A 21,969-nucleotide genomic window follows, 5' to 3' on the forward strand; every position below is an offset into this window, starting at 1 on the left:
TCAATAACCTAACATCGGCACCGAATAGACGTATACTGTATTGAATATCAATGACAATCGGAAAAATCATACCTACTCATAGCAAAGTGCGTCTTGATACTGATCTAGCACAAATTGAATATTTTACTTCATTTCAGATGGTAAGTATCTACATTCATGACATAGCACTAATTGTATGACTTACTTCATTTCAGATGGTAAGTGTCCACATTTATGATTAACATTCGTCCTGACATAAAGTAAGTAAATATACCTGATCTTCACAATCATTCAGACAGCATCGGAGCAAAACATGAAACTTTGGTAAGATATTACTGAAATTCAATTCGTCCTTTATAATGTGATATAAGACGGAGACGAAGATTCATTGCTATTTTCTAATATTTGACATACTATACTATTTAGACATGTGTATGGTATGAACAGAAGTAACGTTTGACGCGTATCTAGAGGAATTTGTGTGTTTCTTTCGTCGTCGAGAGGTATACTGACATACACAAAGAGTACCATGGAACATTTTGTTCCCGCGGTGTGCAGATTTATACATATTTGTTTCAAAATACTCCGCGATATATTCGACAATTACATTAAGAATCTTGGATTTCATTTGCTGAGATAGATGTCAGATTCTTTGTAAAAATATTCCGGGTCTCAAATAGCAATAAGAAACATTGCTTTAATTCAAACAAAATATCAGTACTTTATTTCTATTAACTGAATCGAGACAAATGTCAGCTCGAAAGAAATCGGTGCGCCAATCACCTTTAAATGAAGTGTCAGTACATTCTATAACAATAATTTGCTATATTTATATTAAATGTTGTTTACGTTGTAATCGAAAACTGTAACTAAACCGGGATGATTAAGCTTACACTATAATTGATACCCTGTAAAAATAAGGCTTGGAACTGAAGTCTAAGATTTACTGACTACGCTATTTATATAACTGGCTAGAAAACCTTGGGTAAGATGCTAATATGTGTGCAAGATGTTTATCAGATAGGGCCGGTAAACAAAACGAACCAGCTCATGGAACAATACAATATTTGGTAGACTAGTGAAAAGACGTATAATTCAAATATAAGACAGTCGTTCTCTTGAAAATCTAAAGTGATTCTAGGTTTTACAGAATAATACATGTATTTACTAAACGACTACGAACTAGCAAATAACTTTAACAGATAATGAGATATTTCTCCTTTCTGATCTCAAAATTTTTCAAAATGTTGGATTTCTCTCATATATCGTTAATAACATCCCATTCGGTATCAATATTGACAAAGTAACGCGAATCAAATCTATCATTAATGGTGCGCACATATGATCACCTTTGTACGTATGATTCAAATTTAAACTATAACAAATGCAGATGTGTTGTAAAGCCAACAAAATAATAGATTAGTTTGTGATGGAAAATGAAAACATCTTATGCGACAAAAATTGTCTTAGTCAATGTACATATATACTTTGCTGACATAAATTACCGAATTAACGATACCATAAATATACCGTTGTGGTTGCCACAGAAAAATGACGCGGAAAAACGGTATACCTGTAATACCACGTACCTCTAATATATATATATATATATATATATATATATATATATATATATATATATATATATATATAGATAGATAGATAGATGGATAGATATATATATATGGAATACAAATCAAGTGGAGAAGAAGAGTCCTTTGCAATGCACTGAACCCTGCATCGTATGTACAGAATCTGAATATCGTCGGTGCCAGGCTTAGCCCTTTGTGTTACCTCCGTTATCATGTCTTTGTCTTAGCCTTGTTGCCAAAACAAACTTAATATAGTCATCTACTCAAAACCAACTCATAAACACCAGTATCATCACCACCCAGTTGTCATCAAAAAACACCGCATTCGGAACATTCCTATAACCAGGCTCTTGGGATACAAAGAATTTGCTCCGACGATGAAACATTTCAAAAAAGATCGGAGGTGTTATCTGAACCGCTGCTTAACCGTGTCTACGAAACAAAGACAAATAATTGGAGCAGCCCAAAGGGCTAAACAAACGAACCGGAATGACATACAAAAATACTATGGAAAGAACTCGGTTGATCGGATGCAATTTATCTTGACCTACCATCCGTACATTCCCAAAGCAAGGAAATCATTCGGAAACACTGGCCCATCGTGAATTCGTTTTCCACACTCAAGTTAATCATCCCGAACAAACCTATATTGGGATTCCGGAGACCAAAACACCTCAAATACATCTAAGTCAGGGGAAAACTAAAGTCAATCACTAACCAAGAACACTCTAGTAATCATGGTCCCTGTGACGATAAAAGGTGGAAGACCTGTCAGCATCAAGTTGAAGCCAGCAACTTGAAATATAAAAATGTCACGTTTTTATCCCTGTAGTAATAATCGTGTACAATTGTGTAACCTCAACGCGTTTTCCCTTTATTTATTTGTTTGACGTTTGTTTGTTTGTCTTTTCCTGCTTTGTATTTGCCTTTGATAACGATTAATTTAGATTTGAAAACGCTTAGGATTGTTAGGAACTGGATTTGCGCTGTTCTTTGTCAGTTCATTGCATTTGTTTATGTAATCTAATCGGAGGAATTCACCAAGAAAGCATTCGTGTTAGGTAGCTCGTGTCTTTTTACTTTCTTGTGTCTCTTTACTGTGGCAGAATATAGCCTCATCTCCGATAGCCAAACATCTTCAATTCTTTATAAAGTAGCATAATATTAGAGTTTCAAAGCGGGTCATGCCAGTTATCATGTAGAATGTCTTATGATCATTTTAATTAAAATGGTTGTTACATAAGCTAATCTTTTTTTAACATTAATATTGTGAGTGGCACTTATCATAGCTTTCGTTGTTCTCGCCTTCTTCCTACTTCGTTCTTTCAACAGCAGAATCGCGTTTAGTTTTAGTGAAGTCTTATGCTTGTCATATGACCCTATCCTATAATACCAGCTGGTGGAATAACGATTGTTCGATTCAGTGATTTCAAATCTGGCAATAGAGTGTAGATTCGGAAAGCGAGATGTATGTAAGAAGGTGCTAAATAAGATCAATACTGTATAAACAATGGTGACGCTTTCTTCCAAATTGATTAAAAGCAATGCCATTATCCAAATTGAATTTGTCAGCAATGCTATCATGACGTTATTTAACAGTGCACATTGTTCCATCGATGGAAAGGAAATACAATCAATTATTGACAACGTAGAGGTAGCCACAATGATTCTTGGACTCGCCAGATACAATACTTATTACTCGAGAACAGCTGGCCAAACAACGATGTTTTGCCAAACATACAACTGGTCATGCAGATAATAGACCATACAACTGTCATCATATTGGTATGGTTACCAGACCTGCTGCCGCCGCCCTTTGATGTCTAGACCCAACCGAAATCTCAATCTTGGTTTTGTTCAGCGTCGATCAAATCTCATTGGTGGTTCATTTAGGTTTTCGTGTGCAATTCCTCTCCTTCACATATTTAGGTTTAGTAGAAATGTTTTCTATGTTATTTTTTCAGCTAAACATATGGACACCTTATTACTTAAGACCAACCCAAACGATGACATTTGACGTACGGGATGTGTTAATTACAAATATCTCAGCACTGAATTTGTGGATGCCTCCGGTAACCCTTTCACTGACTAGAGAATCATGTCGTTATCGTTGATGCAGTCAGGAACTACATCAACACTGGCACATACCAGGACATTAGAGCCAGCAAATCATATTAGGGACAATCTAAATGACAAATAATCACACAACATGGTCTTACTGCACAGCAACACGTGTTCATTACTTTCCAAAGTATAACTCTATAAAGAGCTGACTGGACGGTCATGAGGAACGTTGTGAAGAAATTCAGCTTAACTATATGGATGCCTGTCATATTTCATGTGCATATCCAAATCCGATCGTATCTGAACCGGTACCAAAACAGCGACTTTTGTCTACAGATTTCGTAACAAAGAGTTTAATACATTGTACCTCATTTATTACTTTTCTTTAGTGCATCTAGAGTTGTTCGGGCACTGCGCTGTTTAAATGTACTTCAGTACTAGTGTTGGTGCACTTCCACATGGCGTTATTATTTCGAGACGTTATGCTGCGATACATATCAACAATACTCTTACAGGAGGGGGCTGGTCACCGAATGAAGGCCATTTATGTATGTGTGTAAACTACGTAATATTAATAATGAAACATGCTACATATTTAAGCAGTACCTAATCAAGAATTAAAAGTAAATCTTGGTGACATTCACCTTGACAAAAACAACAAGGAATTCAAATAAAAATGAGTGTGGGATCACACTAACACGTTCTTCAGCAAAATTAACTGGAAATGTCCTCGGGTGGTTGAACCAAACACAACTCGCTCACTTTAATGAATCAACCAAAACATTACCTCATTAACAATAAAACATCTAAATCTGAGGTGACACAAATGCAAGAGATTGGTGGAATATTTATATGTCGTGCAGCAAGCATTGTTGGCAGCCTCGGCTTCTGAGGTAGCAAAGTTGCGACGTCAGATGCTGTCATGACTGCATCTTGGATGGCGCTAAAAAAAGCGTTTGGTGGTCGTATGGAAAAGATTAAGCCTTTGATTACCAGGATGTACTCTTGATGGTAACATCAAACATTTTCGCGGTGTATTTGTTCGAAATGAGCTCACATCGATGCTGCCACACATACGTTCAACCGATAATTTCAACCGGAATTAGGCAAAATGACCTGGCGCACACTGGGATGCATACGTGGTAACACCTCGAAATCGTTTATATTTTGAATCGTATGGACTGGCACCACCAGCTGAAGCTTTTAATTATTAAACGAAGAATGGTTAACAACCGCTGTTTTATTCAACTATGACAGTACAAACACGGTTGGACAGGTCAATGTGTAGTCATCTTGTGGTTGTAGCGTTAAATGCACTTGAATACACTCAGCAGTCACTTATCGATTCCACATTAAAGTATGTTAATTATTATACAAAATTAATATTACCATTTACGGTCGTTACTCTGTTCGATGGTGTGGGTCTGAACAGACTTGCCGCCAGTGCGGATTTGTCTGACTTTTCTGGTCGTGTTGTTGTAGGTCCTGATCCAGGAAAGATTACACTGGCAAACTTAAAACGTCTAAGGTGGACATTCAAAATATTATTGGTCAACTTAAAAGGCGCTGTCGTATACAACCTGGCTGAAGTCACTGAAAAAGGTCGAATCAATGACTCTTCCATGTCGATTGTTTATATCAAAAAATATGTTGATGATACTAATGCTACAGCAAAGCGTGCATGAACAAATTGCTAACATGACAGCATGTACAGGTATGGTAGGTTCATTTATGTTTTACGGTAAACTTCTGACGATGTAAGAACAGGACAAAACTTTAATTTAAATCAGCAACAAGTCGAATCATTAATAATGTAGATGATTTGAATACACTTGAATTTCACATGTTAACGACGCTATCGTCTGGATCGTATATAGTTATCATAGCCTGATATTATAATGGATGATAAAACCTCTTTTACCTATATGAAATATTTATCATTGTTAGGCAAAGAGGAAATTCAGTTTACGGTAAACTGCTGTGAGGTAAGAAGAGGACCAAAACTGAATTAAAATCAACTTGTTAATAATGTAGATGGTTTGAATAAACCTGAATTTCACATCTTAACGACGCACGAGTCTGTATCGTATATATTTATCATAGCCTGTTATTATAATGGATGGAGTCCAGTACCAGCATTGATAAATAATAGGCCTGACCTAAGAATACTAATTCGTTAAGAAACCAACATCGGTGCTACATCCTTTTTGCCTATACAAATTATTTATCATTGTAAGCTAAAGATGAAATTCAGTTTGAAGTAACATTTCACACTTGTTCATTTGGCTACTTAACATTATTTGGGATTTTTCTTTAATATTAGAATTATTTTTCTATATAAGTAATGGATTCTGACCGAGGTGATGGGGTTGAGGAATTTACCGACAAAGTGATTGATGACATAACATTATCATGCTAATTTTGATGATAATTTTGTTCCACTGCGACAGAATGGGGTTATCAGATCCTCGAATACAATGAAATATAATCATGTTAAGAATCGAATAGAAATTGACCCTTGGGATCGCCATGGTATAGAACTACCATATCCAGACAAGACTGGAATCATTGCATTAGCACGTCAAAATGATTAATCGTTATCTGTGTCATAATGTGCGAAAATCTCCGGGATTTTTTATACAATGGTGAAGTAGTATTTACTGCTGTATCCACCCAGATATGTTTAAAGACGAGTGTCTTAAGCCAACATTGATTAATTTAAGAAGCCAATGGTAAAGGCTGTTGTTCAACAAGGACGCACTTGTTCTGGTAGCAAATATTTGACAAAAATTATCATAAATGCAAAAGGTACAGGTGTGCTTTCTAAATGAGGGGGTGCTAAACCGACAGAACGCATAATTGCTATAGATTTAAATATTTCCCAAGAAGAGATTTTCTATAACTTTTGACTGTTATAACAGTGGGGAAAAAAACAAAACACGAATAATTGGCTAGAAGAGCGTGTGCGTATTGTACTTGGGTGTGCTGTGTCTGGAGATGGTCGTGAAGTACGGGATTATATTCTTATTTAAAATAATTATGATGGACCCTTAATGTTGCTGATGTACAAAAAAATAATCGGAGTGGAAAAACAGCTGCGAGATGAAATAACCAAAAGAACCACGCTATTTGTTAAGTAGAAATGTAATTCTTGGTTGTAGATGCTGATTGCTGTCTTGCTGAAACAGAAACTCTTTCACTTGATGTTGCTCTACTAACAAAAACATCAATTGCTCTATGTGAGCCTATCAAAACTTTTGTCGGGGTTTCTCGATTGTAACCGGTGACTAATTAATTTCAATACGATTACATTCACTAGCATGTGTCTATGAAAACCTGCTTCCAGCAGCACATGGTTGTCTCAACACGATTAGTTAATTGTATTCGGTGGGTATCGAGACTCACATAATTAGCATGGGTGAGTTCGATGCTGTGTTAGTGGAAATAAAAATCACGGACAACTCCAATCATAAATAAGGAACTGTGCGATAAGGGATTTACATAAAATGAAAGTCGAATAAAACAAACATCACTTTCGTGGATCAAACATGGTAATTATCCACTGTTTGCAAATTGGATATAACTTATTGGCCAAGTCATGACATATAAACAAGGAACTTGGAGTAGTCTGCAGAAGGTACCATTGCACAAAACTCACATGACTGTTTATAACCAATTAGGTTGTAGGAAACTCAGTCATGGTTAGCTCATAACAATTATAAATCTCTCTAGCCATCTCTTTCTCTTTATATATATATATATATATATATATATATATATATATATATATATATTTACCAAATATCGATAATATAAATGACATGTATTTCAGTGTATGGTTGGCAGGCATGGATAGTCTCATAAACGCTTATCAAACATAATGTGTTTGCGTCTGTCTTTATGTTGTGGAACTTTTCATACACTGTATTTGTCGTTTCTCGTCTTTACTTGAAATATTCCTATGAAACACCATGATTAGGAAAATTAAAATTATATTGCTTTCCAAATTTGTTAGTTATTGTTATATTCAATGCTAGTGTTTATATTCACTATTTAATATTAGCATTACTGCTGAAGACAAGAACACAGACATGAATGTGGTGTGTCCACTGCAATGACTCGTATGTACTGTTCCGATAAGTTATTGCTCTAACATTACCATGCCATATATTCTCACAAGCGTACACTTCTTTTCTCCACACTGAAAGTATCAGTGATTGTGGTTCGACCATTACACGTCCGAACGCTTGTCAAATTTGCGATATGTATGTTGTGTCACAAAGCCATAATGACAAGCATATCATAATTACAAGCTTTTGGGTACATAAGTGCGTGCATTGCATTGATGGGATCATGACATTAATCAACCTGTCTTTTCTTGCAACGTTGAAAAGGTTTCATGGCCAATAAGTAATAAATGTCTCTGCAACAAAGCACGTGTTTTGGGGGCGGGGTTCAAAATATGGCTCTGGGTAACGGCCAAGAGATGTATATGAAAGTGATATTAGATAAGTTATGAGTGTCGAAAGTTTCATTACTACTCTCATATATATATATATATATATATATATATATATATATATATATATATATATATATATATAATTCATAAGGAATGCTTGACCTTTGTCCGTGATTGAGGGTACAGTTGATGCCTACTTGACCATAGGTATTTTTTGTCTACATGGCTTTTGCAGTGATTACGTGTGGTAAACAAAATGTTTACTGTTTACTAACATTTAAATTCAAGGCATAGCCTTCTGTATGAATTAGTGATTTTTATTTTCTATTACAAATGCTCAGGTTTCCAAAACATTCTGCTGCGTTGTAGGTTAGGTGACAGTTTGTGTATAAAAAATATTTTGTAAACAAATATTTAATTATTGCTTAATATCGTTACTTGGGAATATGTTAGCAAAGTTAAATTGTGCTCAGATATAATTTGACTAGAACTATTTATTTAAATTATTTATTAGATAATTCCAAAATGCTGATTTACTTTTGGATTTAAGAACTACCGTTATGATCACTGGGACATTGTGCATCAAATCATTGAGCCTTATCTGAACATTCAATACTACTTGACTTCATTCGGATCGTTTTTGATTTCTGACTTGGGATAAAACATTTAGAATTATTTAGGACTTAATTCACAATAATGTTTGTGTCTTTCGATTCTTCACTATGCATTATTTGGGCAATACATTATTTTTGTTAGTTTGCTACAACTGTTGGTTTTGCATGTTTCTATTACAGAGTTAATGATCATAGAGTTGTAACACTGCTAAATGATCATCAGGAACACATCAAATAAATGGTCGCCTGACTTCGAAATAAATCATGGCATATCAGCCTATGACATGCTGTGGTCATATATCAATTATACACTACTGCTGGAGGTTTCATGCGATCGGATGTGATTAATTGATGCGCCATTCTAAACCTAGTTATGTTTTCCAAATTTTAAATGTTTTTACAAATTCGTATTTATAAAGTACATTTAGATACAATGCTAAATCACAAAGTTTCTTTTGACCTTAGCCAAAACCAGTTTGCAAAGATGAAGAGAGCAATAAGAAATATATGTTGTGTCACAGTGAAACATTCTTCGCTAAAGTTAACTAGAGATGACCAGCCGTTATAATTTCAAAGACAGGTTAATCGATTCGGTGCAACCTGACATTACAAAACACATCTCAATAATATTAAAGTTATCAAAGTCACAGGTGACTTAAATGCAAAAGAGAAGTCATAGACTTCAGTGCCGTTGGCTATGATGATTGCAAAAACTGCATTCAGAACCATCGGAATCCCATCCTGAATGGATCGGAAAAAGGGTGTTTCGTTGCGTGCCTTCACACAGATGAGAATCGCGTACCAAAAATGAAAAGGTCCTCAATTATCCAGCTGTCATAGCAAATTTTTTCTAGAGTAGAGCCTCATCCATTGTCCAATTTTTATTTACTCATGATGACAAAGCCAAGCTAGTGCTTCTTTGGCATCCTCAAGTTGGAAGAACGTAAAGGCTTGTTCCGCCAGATACAGTTGTTCATTTCTGAAATGATAGCTTTGACTGAGTATTTTATCGTCGCTTTATTAAAGGGGAAATACGAGGACCTGCCGGATATGTGGCATATCGCTGTTGAAGCGCTGTGTGTATTCGAGCGTTTTCCCACATCTAAATGGGTTATCGACTCTGCCTTTCAATTAAAAACTACTCTTCCAATTATACTACGCCTGTCAGCACTAACAGACAAACTCTCTCTCTATAACACATACACACACCCACACACATACACACAGATACACATAGGTAAAATCAACAATGTTGGACCTATTAAGGTCTGTGTTAGAAACTATTCCCTTTCTTGTTTCAGTGTACCAAGTGTCAGGGATGGAATCATTCAAACTGGAGTTTTGGCTATAGCTGCAAATGTGGTGGGAGTAAATGAAATCATACATTTCTAATGGTAAAATAATTCTTTGTGGGATTGAAAATAATTATAAAATTTACATAAAAGAGCATATTCTCAAATAATAACAAACATATCTGCATAGATGAAATATTTATGATTCTATTCGCATGATTGGTCAACTCTGTTTCGTTAGTTGATATGCTTGTCATTGTGACCTATCTTTTCAATATCTTATGAAAATATTATTAAAATAAATATGACCAATCCTGCCTTAGAAAATTATACATCTAAAGGAGCTAAATATACACAAACATGAAAAAGTCAACATGTCATACCCTGTCTTACATAATCAAATAACTTCCATACGCACAAAATATGATTATTTGAGTTGTATGGGCATATAAAATAACTTTTCAAAGTCGTTCCAATATAATAAGACAGACAAATTGTATTTGTGCTTTTGTAGTTGTTAAATGGGAATAATAACTATTTTATGATTTGTCATACTCTTGAATATGTATTCTCCTTCTTTTCAGTTTTTCTGGATGGTTCATACAGAGTGAAGAGATCATTACAAAATTGGACGAGACAATTCCCCAAATAAAATATGTGCATGATGTAAATAAAATAAATGAAATATTAAACTGTTTATTTTAGAAGCTCATATTGTTAGAAAGTATGCTTATTTAAGATTTCTTGTTTGTTGCAGTTCTTAGTATTGATGGAATCTGTACATTAATAATTAGTAGTTAGATTGCATTACATTATTAATTAGGGATTTTATGGTGTTGAAAGGTTACTTTGTTAGTTTAGAAAACTGACACAAACTTAAAGGTTGATATTTAAGAAATGACTTTATAATGTGTAACATTAATCAATTGTAGTGTAGTGGTGGAAAATGTGGATATATTCTAATTACATAAACCTGTCTGATTATGATTGAAATGCTTGACAATAGTAGCACCCTTTGTTCAATTTAAATATAATTTGTTATTAACGTATACTGCAGTGTATCTACAACTGATCACAGCTAATGTGTTGTACTTAAATCTAGATAATATTACCGTCGTGCATATATTATTCATATTTTACAATCCATACATACAAGTTTGCTGAATGTGACGTCATGGATCAACAAGTCCAAAAAGATACCAGCTGAAACATGGGACTATAATGATTGGTCATATTTGTACATGGTGTTACGGGTATCTTAACTTCATGCAGTGTGTATTATTCCACCAAATTATATACTCCTATATTATATGATAACCCTATTTTTGAGTGTCTGAAATCTGTATTATATTTACTGAACTGTGCTATTTATAATGAACATACAATTGTGATACCAAAATGTATGAATGTGTAATTGATAAAAAAAAATTCCATTCCGGTTAATACTCTAAATAGGGAATCTGTATTTTATGAATACTTGTAACATTCATGTACCCTGAAATGCTTCCTGTGGTATGTGCATGTGTGTGTGTGTGTGATTTGGATTTGTAATGTAGGTTTAACAATTTTTCAGTCATATCGCTCCGATGTCTGCAGTGTGGCAGTTTATAGTGATGTCTAGCACTGGGGCATCTTGCCGCAGATGTGTAGTGTGATGTCCCACCCAGCCAAATAATCCTGACCAATCCTAACACTAGCCTCTTAATGCTGAGTGCCAAGCGAGGCAGCTGTTAATACCATTTTTATAAGAATTTGGCATGACTTGGCAGGGAATCGAACCCACGACCTCCCGCATCCGATGTGGACGTTCTAACCACTAGACCTCCGGAGCGGTCCCTATGTTATGCTTGACATTCAAAGTGAATCAATTATATTATAATGAATATGTAATTAAATAAATCAGAAATTAGATTGCATACGCAAACACAAGTAACACATAATTAATTCTATTGTAATTAACATATTCAAATAAACAATAGGTCTTATTTGATTACGGTGTTTTTTATAATCTGTCCTTCTGGATTGCCTTATACAGGCATACCTTCAGAGGCCCAGCAGTAAATTGTCTACAAATCATTCTACTTAAGCCCGATTTTGTCGTAATGACTGGTGTCAAAAAATGAATATTTGTTTTTAAAAAATTGTAACCAATTATTTATTTATATTTTTTTTAAAATTGAAACCATACACAGGATTACATCTAGTTAGTTAAGTTAGAAATATTTACTTTTCACCTATTATCTTGAGAAGAAATACACAGACCCACGAACGCACACAAGTACACCCACACATGTACAAGCACACACACACAAAGACATACACAGATATATATATATATATATATATATATATATATATATATATATATATATATAGATGGACAGATATATTGGCAGGCAGACTGACAGAGACACCAACAGATAGATAGATCAGGAGTCATTACCATGAGAATATTTGGGAGGTGCAACTTGCCTGTATATATATATATATATATATATGAAATATCATCATGTCGCTGAATAAGATACTTGGTGATAATGTTACTTGCCCTGTACACCAATAATGTGTAATGCATTAAGATACAGAACATCTTGAAGTAAACATAGCTCTGATAACTGTACAAGCAGGATATAAAGTAGCGGTTTCAATATCAATTTAATTAAGTTTATGTTCCAACCAGACTTTTCAGTTACAGGTGGATTAAACACGACCTAATACCCATTTAGATCATTGCCTATTAATATATGAATTCCTTAGATTGGTAAAGAGGTCGCTGTTCTGACAGTCATTGGTTCTGAGATTAAGTCTGATGACAGGTTTTGGCAATGGATAGGATCGTTAATAATGTTGCACTCTTCCCAAATGAATAATAAGATTTCGCTAGAAGAAGAGTATTATTCAGACACAGTCAGAGTACCTATTAACAAAGACTTTGAGTAGCTTCTGTGTACATTGCAATTTTAATGGGGATACCTTGGCATGATCGCCAGTAAGTGATACTGAATCTTCTGAAATGAACGTTTAATATGTTTCCAAAATAAAATCAGACCAGGGTTTATCAGACCCAACAATGATATTGATTTCAATGCACGTTCCTGACCTTGACGTCTTTGAAAAAAAGAGCTTGGAATAGCTCTGTCAGTTTTATATTCTTTATGTTTCAACTTGGAGCAATAAAAAAATGACTTGGTCATTTTTTACACTAAGTGCACTGAGGAAAAGATAATGACCTCTCATCAGTCGAATGAAGTCACATATCCTCACTTCAGTACCGAAAAATTATTATGCTTTTTACTCAGAGATATCCGTGGTCAATTATCGTGGCAAGCATTGATTTACAACTTTGTGTTCGCTATGATGAGTAGAAGCAGAGAGTGCTGCTAAAATAAAAAATATTAAATTATTTTGTCAAATAGATAAACAGTAGTAAATAGGAAGTACATGGTATTGGAAGGCAAACGCATCGTGGTATTGGGACGCAACAAATTCAAAGCAACCTTCTTTGGAAAATGCAATATCTGCAGCAGATAATGCCAATGCGAGTACTGCAGAATACACACGCACATACTACCTGAAGGTCTGTGGTCACCATCTGACCTGAAATTTGGCATCGGATCAAATTATGTAACCAGCCTTGCCAACCTTGTGAATCTGTCTGGTAATATTATTAATTTACTAAGACAGAAATTAAAACCACATAAACATGTTGCCGCCCATGTACCTTCACAAAGGGATATCAAAACAAAAGAACAATAGAACAGAAATAGATAAAAAATAATCATCAGGAATGAAGTGATCACAGTTCTTGATTCTGACACAATACCAAAAGTCAAACAAGCCATCTACACAATATCCTAATTAGGAAAGCGCTTGTCCCTGCCCTTCACATAAGCACGCCTGCCGCATTGCAGCTAAGAAACCTCGCACAGCAGCATGGTATACATATACATGCTAGTATCATTGAGTCACACCTTTGTGCTGAATCAATAACTATTACCGGCACCACCATCACCAATGATATAAATATCTAAAAAATGTGCGTGCAAGAACAATACTCGAATACTCTAGAAATGACAAGATTATGATAGTGTTCGTGCTGATGAAGAACAAACTGGTTGTCCTGCATCTGCTATCAGCACAAACGCAACTGAATATATTCGGGCAGGATCACAACAATCACGAGTGACCGAATTCAAATTTCAGAAGCAAACTGGTGAGTTGGAAAATCATTTGGCCATTATTCCGTTCACCTACAAACCAGCGAAAGACTCCCAGTAACTGCTAACAGACTCAATTCCCGGAATAGCAGCATTTTTGTTAAACTTTGGTCATACTGGGGTCAAAGCAGACAATGATCTCAAAGCTCGTAGTTATGCTCTTTAGTCGTGACAAAGATGGATTCAAAACTGTTACTCCGTGGACTCACAGTGGTGTCCGTGTGATCCTGAAACGCAAAGAGAGCAGCACCATCAGCTATGAAATTGGCAGAGGCATTGAAAAGGTTCTTGAAATGTTGGAGAAATACACCAATACAGGATAGGGTTGGACTCTCGAAAGATGTGGCCAAGTCAGTGTTTATCTCTCTCCCTCTCTATCACCCATTTATTGGATCAGTTACATAGCAACACAAAAATGGCCGCCTCCCAGGTCAGTGATCAACGTGAGGAATCTTGAAAATCGTTGGTTTGAGTGGGCAATCTTGTTTGCACTATAACTGGTGCGTGACAATCAATACTTGTCCCAAAAATAGCATCTGGACAAACAATATATTAATTTTACTATATGTTCACTACATTTGTTTCTCATTACTGACCTTTCCTTTGTGTGACAATCAATACAAATCATATGTTAATCTAAAATACCTTTAAAGATGACTTCACGGTGAAGTTCTCGTTCTCGCCAAAGGATAACCTGCATTTTTTTGAGAGGCTGGACTGTCAACAGAGCAGCATGTAAACAGAACACATATTTCACTTCCTGATAATGACCAAGGCCTTATTACTCACTGTGTACTTTCACCAAAATACACATATAAAATAACAACCTAAGCTCATATTCTCAAGAATAAACAAAAACCTTTAAATCCCTACCAAAACTTCATAAATGTACCTTATCTATCACCATCAAAATAAGAGAAGAAAAAATGCTCTAAAAATACACTAGAACTTCATTCATGGGTACTGAATGGAAGTACTAATTGTGACCCGACTCCCGATAGGCTCACATTTTATGGTCAATTTTAGTCAAACTTATATTTGCATGCAACATCTATTTCAACTTTATACATGAAGTCTTTTTGAATTTCCTTGCAAACAAGACATGTGACATCTGTCAGAACGTGTGTAGTGCTGGTGTTCCACAGGGTGCCAGTTTTGATCCAAGTGCTCTTGAGAAACCAAAACTAAATTTGTAATATCTTCCTTAATTACTGGAATTTGTCAATGCAGTCAAAATACAATTGTAACACAAGATAAGGCCTGTCTGGAAATGCATTTGAATTCTAAAATTGTTGATAAATTAAATTTTATTGAAAATTTAAAAAAAAAACATTGCAATTTTAAAAACTAAATAGTATTGAAAAACTTAATTTTCATGCAAGTTTTAAACTCAGTTTGACAATTTTAGACAGCAAAGTTGATCAATAAATAGTATCTAAAACAAATGATAGTCTGGTTCTGTACAACTGATAACATTTTTCCCAGGGGTAATGGAGCAACATAGCTCATAGTGATTTTGGCAGCAAACCACAATATGCCTGTCAAGATGCATCTAGGTTTACACACTAAAAAAACAATGGCATGTGCTATGTGTCAGGTACTTAGGCAGTTGCTTGTATAACTGATAGCGCACTCAGATTTAAAGTTCTGATGGGACCACTGCCATGTTTTATAGCAAAAATGCATTCCATTTCAATGTCATTAACTTGAAAAGGCAACAATGGGATAGGAAAATACATTTTCTAGGAAGGCTCTATCTTAATGAAAAATGATGGTAATCTCTCTCATGAAGACCTAAGTCAAGTCTTTGAGGTGCTATATATCAGTGTAGTGATATGAACTAATCTTGGTCACTTATGGCAGTACACTGCACATGTCCTTATGAAACCTTGATAACACCATCAGGCTACTGGAGAGCTTCCAAGCTGATCAAACTATAACATTTTGTTCCAGATACCAAGTTAGACCTGAAAAGATATAACATGTCTCACTTAATTCTAGAAAACAGTAAGATGTAGGTAAAACTGAAGTTAAAATGTGTTAGACCTGGTGATTTCAAAATAACATTAAGGTTACAAGCATGGACAAAAATATTGAACTTGAGAGAGTGGCACTCAGAAATGTGAAGCAATGACCATCTATTCAAGTGATAAATTCATCCTAAAAATAAATCAGGTTTCTAGAAGCATATGTATCCATTTACAGGTTAAATAACTAATCAGGTAGACTACGTATCATACAATTTAAGGCAATGTTGGGACGGTGAGGTTTGATCATTGGTGCGAACATTAGTACATACTAGTATACAGGAAAGTCAAGCGACAATGTACTAAATACAGATATATGACTATAAGCAGTCCTATTCATGAGGAGAAAAATATTTGGATATTGCAAGTAAATAGAGCCAAATATGGTCACACGGATCGACTATAGGTACCAAAAAAACCTATATCATCAACTAAATGTGAAATTCTGATCCCCAAAACTAGTAAACAAGGATGGAAATTTGCATTTTTGAGACATATGCAATGTACATGTTAAGATCAAATGTGCAGACATAATTTAAATGATTTGTTTGAACATTTATAGTGCATTTTTAAGGAACATTTATAGTGCATCTTAAGAGTGTTGGTTACCAATTATTAAGCTTAATGATTCAATGGAATCAAATATCAGCTGATGCTATAATACAACACTCTGAAAAAGTATTAAACTGAAATGTTGCCATAAATAGGCATATTCATGATGAAAATAACATTCTGGGATATTTTCAGTGCACACAGCCAGAAATGTGCCTTACACATTCACTATAGATACAATGTCAGCCTATATGATGTACTGAATGTGAACTTTTGATCCCAAACATTCTAAAATATATGGATATTTGTTCATGTGGGATATGTAATCAGTTGCACAAAGTTACATTGAAATAATCTGTTTGAATATTTATTATGTAATCTTAAAAGTGTCAGTTAACAAATATTATTAGTAATTAATAATGCATAAAGCAAGATGGACCATTATGATCCCCATAACATCATATAGGCCACAATGCTGCACTACACCAATCAATCTTAACCAAACTGAACAATAAAATGGAATGCATTTTGTATTCATCTTGCATCATTTTGGTGGGGTTTTTACATCCAAGGGTACATATACCTGGAGAAAGTATATTTTATCCCTTTGACCTGTATTTCATTCTCGGACAGTTTAAAATGATTTAGTAGAGAACTTGGGTAGGTATTAGAATAAAGTTTTCATCTCTGTATTCTCACTAAATACCTTATAACTACGTTTATAAACAATTACTGAAGGTAATACAAGCAGCAGATGTGTTACTCGGGAAGTGACCCCATCATAAACACATAATTAATTGCTTGGACCCCTAATAAATAGTTTGAATGACCAATACAAACTAGAATTTTGTCTTCATGTATTTTAAATGAAGGTCTCATTTTGACTTACAAAGATATTTTCTCTGACAAATATCCAACACTGGAGCTTGTATATGGTGTAGGAATATATACGTGCTGATATCATTTAATATCATTCCTAAAAATATTGTATATGTACATTGGGGGGGGGGGGTTATTATCTTTTTTTAAAATTTCATTTAAATTTTTAAAAATAAAAATTAATATTTTATTTTTTATTTCATTCTTTTTTTTCAAAGTCAATATACATAACATATTCAAATATCATGCGTCTATCATTATTAATATAGATTTTATACCAATTTAAACTTTACTCCAATACTGCACTGACAGGCCATAGAACACAATTATTTTTCCTATATGTTCTCTATATATAGTTCTCAATACTGACCTTTCCATTGTGTGACAATCAATAAAAATCATATCTTAATCTAAAATACCTTCAAAGATGACTTCACGGTGAAGTTCTTGTCAAAGGTTGACCTGCATTTTTTTGAGAGGCTGGACTGTCAACAGAGCAGCATGTAAACAGAACACAGATTTCACTTCCAGTTCATCACCAAGGCCTTATTATTCATTGTGCCCTGTCGCTGAAATACACATGGAAAACCACATCCTGAGCTCATTTTCTCAACAATAAACAAAATCCTTTAAATCCCTGCCAAAAATTCATAAATGTACCTTTTATATGACCATCAAAATGAGAGGAAAAAATGTCCTAAAAATAGACTAGAACTACGTTCGTGGGTACTGAACTGGAAGTACTAATTGTGACCTGATTCCATCTGGGTAAACTCAGGTTTGGATAAATCTAGTGTCCAGTGTCCATTGCAAGTGACCAAAGCTGCACTGAAGAAATTTGAAACTCTTGAACTAGGAGGTATCGTTGTTAACGTGTTCATGTGCTACAAACTCCCAAATGCAAAATTAACTCTTTAGTGAAATGAAAGACTTAGATTCTGTATCACACAATATATGGATCTAAGATGGTGGTGGGCTGCTTAAACGGCACAGGAAATACAAGGGTATAAAAAAACAAAAAAACATCTGTGTATTTAACACAAGATATGCCCAGCAGTCATGTTGTTGTTGTTGTTGAGTTTAACGCCATATTTTAGCACATGATAGGCTATGCATGGCGGCCAGTATCAATGGTGGAGGAAGAACCAGGGAAAACCCCGGGAAGAACCACCAACCCACGAGAAGCTACTGGCAAGCTTTCTCACATACCCACGTTAGCTGAATCCTAGACTCGAACCCACGCAGACAAAGGTGAGATGGCAGTGATCCGTAACGGAGAGCGCTCTAGACCAATCGGCCACTCGGCCCCCCCCCCCAGCAGTCAAGACTTTTGAGGTATCAGTGAAAAACTACAGAGCATAATCATGCTCGAACCTGGCAAAAACACTGTCAAATTTACCTCTGTGCAGCGAAAGATGAAAGTCCTGAATATCATCTATGTGGATCTGGAGTGCTTGAGTGTTGTAGTGGAGAGATGCTATACTGGTAAAGACACAAATGCGCCTGTCATCGACCAGATGGTGCTGTTTTTTATGGTTCATTGTGATTGGAAATCGGAGTCGCCAGACCTTTTATCGTGCTAAGAGTGTGAACGCTAAAGACATAGTGGATGCATTCCTCAAATTGGTGGATGTCACATCAAACTATATTCTAGGTTTGTCTTTTTGATTACTATTAACAATCTGCATAAACTCAGATCTGTTTGCACATTATGTTATTGCATATCTGGGTCTGTGTTTGTCTTACTAATTACTAAAAACAATCTGCATACACACAGATCTGCTTGCACATTATGTTATGGCATATCTGGGTCTGTTGTCTTACTAATCAATCCAAACAATGTGCATAGACCCAGATCTGCTGGCACGTTATGGTATGGCACATCAGGTTCTGTGATTGTCTTACTGATTACTCCAAACAATCTGCATAAACACAGATCTGCTTGCACATTATGTTATGGCATATCTGGGTCTGTTGTCTTACTAATTAATCCAAACAATGTGCATAAACTGTGATCTGCTGGCACATTATGTTATGGTATATCTGGGTCTGTGCAGTTTGTTGTTAGATTTGACATGTGAATATATAGGGTATATGTAAGACCATTTAGTGTGACTGTTTAGGACCATTTAAAGTGACTTTTCAGGGTGGTTATTTAGGACCAATTATGATGCAATGGCAAGTCTGGGTGAGTCTGAAGATGGATATGACTTATATATGAATGTAGATGGTATGTTTAGATGTTTGGGACTATTTATTGTGACAGTTTATGACCATTTACAGGATCCTTATGGCCTTTGAAGGTTCTTTGACAGTTTGGGAAAAATGAGGTAGCATTTTCAAGGCCATGAAAGTTTGAGAAAATTGAGCAGATTACCCTGGGGTCTTTAAAAGTCTTTGAAATTCGAAATAAACCCAAACATTTTAATTTCTTTCCACAATCACAAATAAAATTGTCCAAGGTTGTTAGATTTGGATGTAGTTGAGTTTTCACGGTTTCTTTCATTTGATTAATTATAGTTTGAATTTCATCAATAAACAATATTGTAGCATTCTGCATTCATTGTTTTCTCATATAACATAACTTGTATACAAAATTTTAGCAAAAATAGGTCTGGAAATCTAAGTTTGTCATCTTTGAAAGTTTGGGAAAAGTCTTTGAATTTATCACTCAGAATTCTGTATGAACCCTGATTTAGCGTGACTGTTTAGGGCCATTTAGGCTGACTATATAGGACCATATCAGGTGACCATGAACAAAATTGGGTAAGGGTCTATATAACAAACAAGATATGACTTGGTTAAATGGGGCCCTGAGTGGCCGAGTGGTCTAAAGTGCTCAATGTTATGGATCACTGCCATCTCACCTTGGGCTGTGTGGGTTCGAGTCTCAGGCTTGGATAACATGGGTAAGTGAGAAAGCCTTCCAGTAGCTTCTTGTGGGTCAGTGGTTCTTCCCAGAGTATTCCAGAGGTCTTCCTCCACCAGTTATACTGGCTGCCATGTATAGCCTATATTGTGCTTAAATATGGCATTAAACCCTACAACAACAACAACAATAACTTGGTTAATTTGTCTGGTATGAACAGGTGATATTTAAACAGAGGTGACTGCTTATACATTTTTGACATTATTCAGGTACATACATAAGCAAAACATTGGAACCATATGCAGCATCTACCAGAATATTAACAGTCCAAATATATACTATTTACTGGCCAAATTTTACCATATGATTGTAGCTAAACACAGACCACATAAGTTATGTCATTTGACTCAATACTGTAATAATAATAATAATAATAATAACTGTACTTAGGACCAACACGTAGTAAAAAATAAAGAGACATGTACTTATATATAAAAAACCTAAATACATGAAATCTGACAGTCAACACACACATAAGACATCTATAATACAAACATTAAACACATCATGTAAGACAGCACACACATACAACAACTATAATAAATATGCAACTCAACATGTGACACAGCACACACATAAAACAACTATTACACAAACACCAAACACAACATGTGACACAGCATGTTTAAGACAACTAAAATATAGACATCAACCACATGTAACACAGCACACACACAAGACAAGCATAATACTGACAAAACACAACATGTGACAAAAGACTACTATAAATACAGACATAAAACATGTGACACACAACACACACAAGACAACTATACTACATATATACAATATACATGTGACATACCACACACAAAAAAACTATAATAGAGACATACATGACACAAGTGACACAGCATGTATAAGACAACAATAATCAAATAATACAAGGCAACTGTAATACTGAGAGATGTAAAACACCAAAATTTTGAAACACACACAAGACAAGTATAATAATGATAGACAAATCACATGTGACACACCGTACACACAAGACAACTATAATGAAGGTAGACAACATACATCACATACACACACACTACGACTATAATAGAGACAGACGTGACACATGTGACACAGTATGTATTAGACAACTATAATCAGATAATACAGATATAAAAGATAGTATGTGACACACACATGACAACTATAACTGAGATGGACATAAAACATAACATCCATAAGACAACTGTAATAGTGAGAGACATAAAACACAACATGTAACACACAAAAGACAACGATAATAGAATCTAACAAAACACATACAAGTCTAAAGCAAAGCATTAAAAAAAAACAACAACATATACACCAGCAATATGGACAGGTGACATGTATACAGAGGTGGCTGCTAATATGAGTTTGACA

General features: G+C 35.0%; 1 protein-coding gene and 1 long non-coding RNA gene across 2 annotated transcripts in view; both read left to right on the top strand.

Annotated features, from left to right (window-relative positions):
- LOC149774000 (E3 ubiquitin-protein ligase TRIM45-like) overlaps positions 1–21,969 on the top strand; it is a 315,416-nt gene that overhangs the window by 169,928 nt on the left and 123,519 nt on the right. The gene's annotated exons all lie outside the window — the stretch shown is intronic.
- On the top strand, positions 8,423–11,993 carry LOC149774001 (uncharacterized). Its single transcript, XR_016417077.1, has 2 exons — positions 8,423–10,105; positions 10,588–11,993. It is a non-coding gene; the product is annotated as an uncharacterized LOC149774001 (long non-coding RNA).

The sequence above is a fragment of the Sinohyriopsis cumingii genome, unplaced genomic scaffold, assembly GCF_028554795.1.
Source record: "Sinohyriopsis cumingii isolate HCF-2022 unplaced genomic scaffold, ASM2855479v2 utg000452l, whole genome shotgun sequence".
NCBI classification, from domain to species: Eukaryota; Metazoa; Mollusca; class Bivalvia; order Unionida; family Unionidae; genus Sinohyriopsis; species Sinohyriopsis cumingii.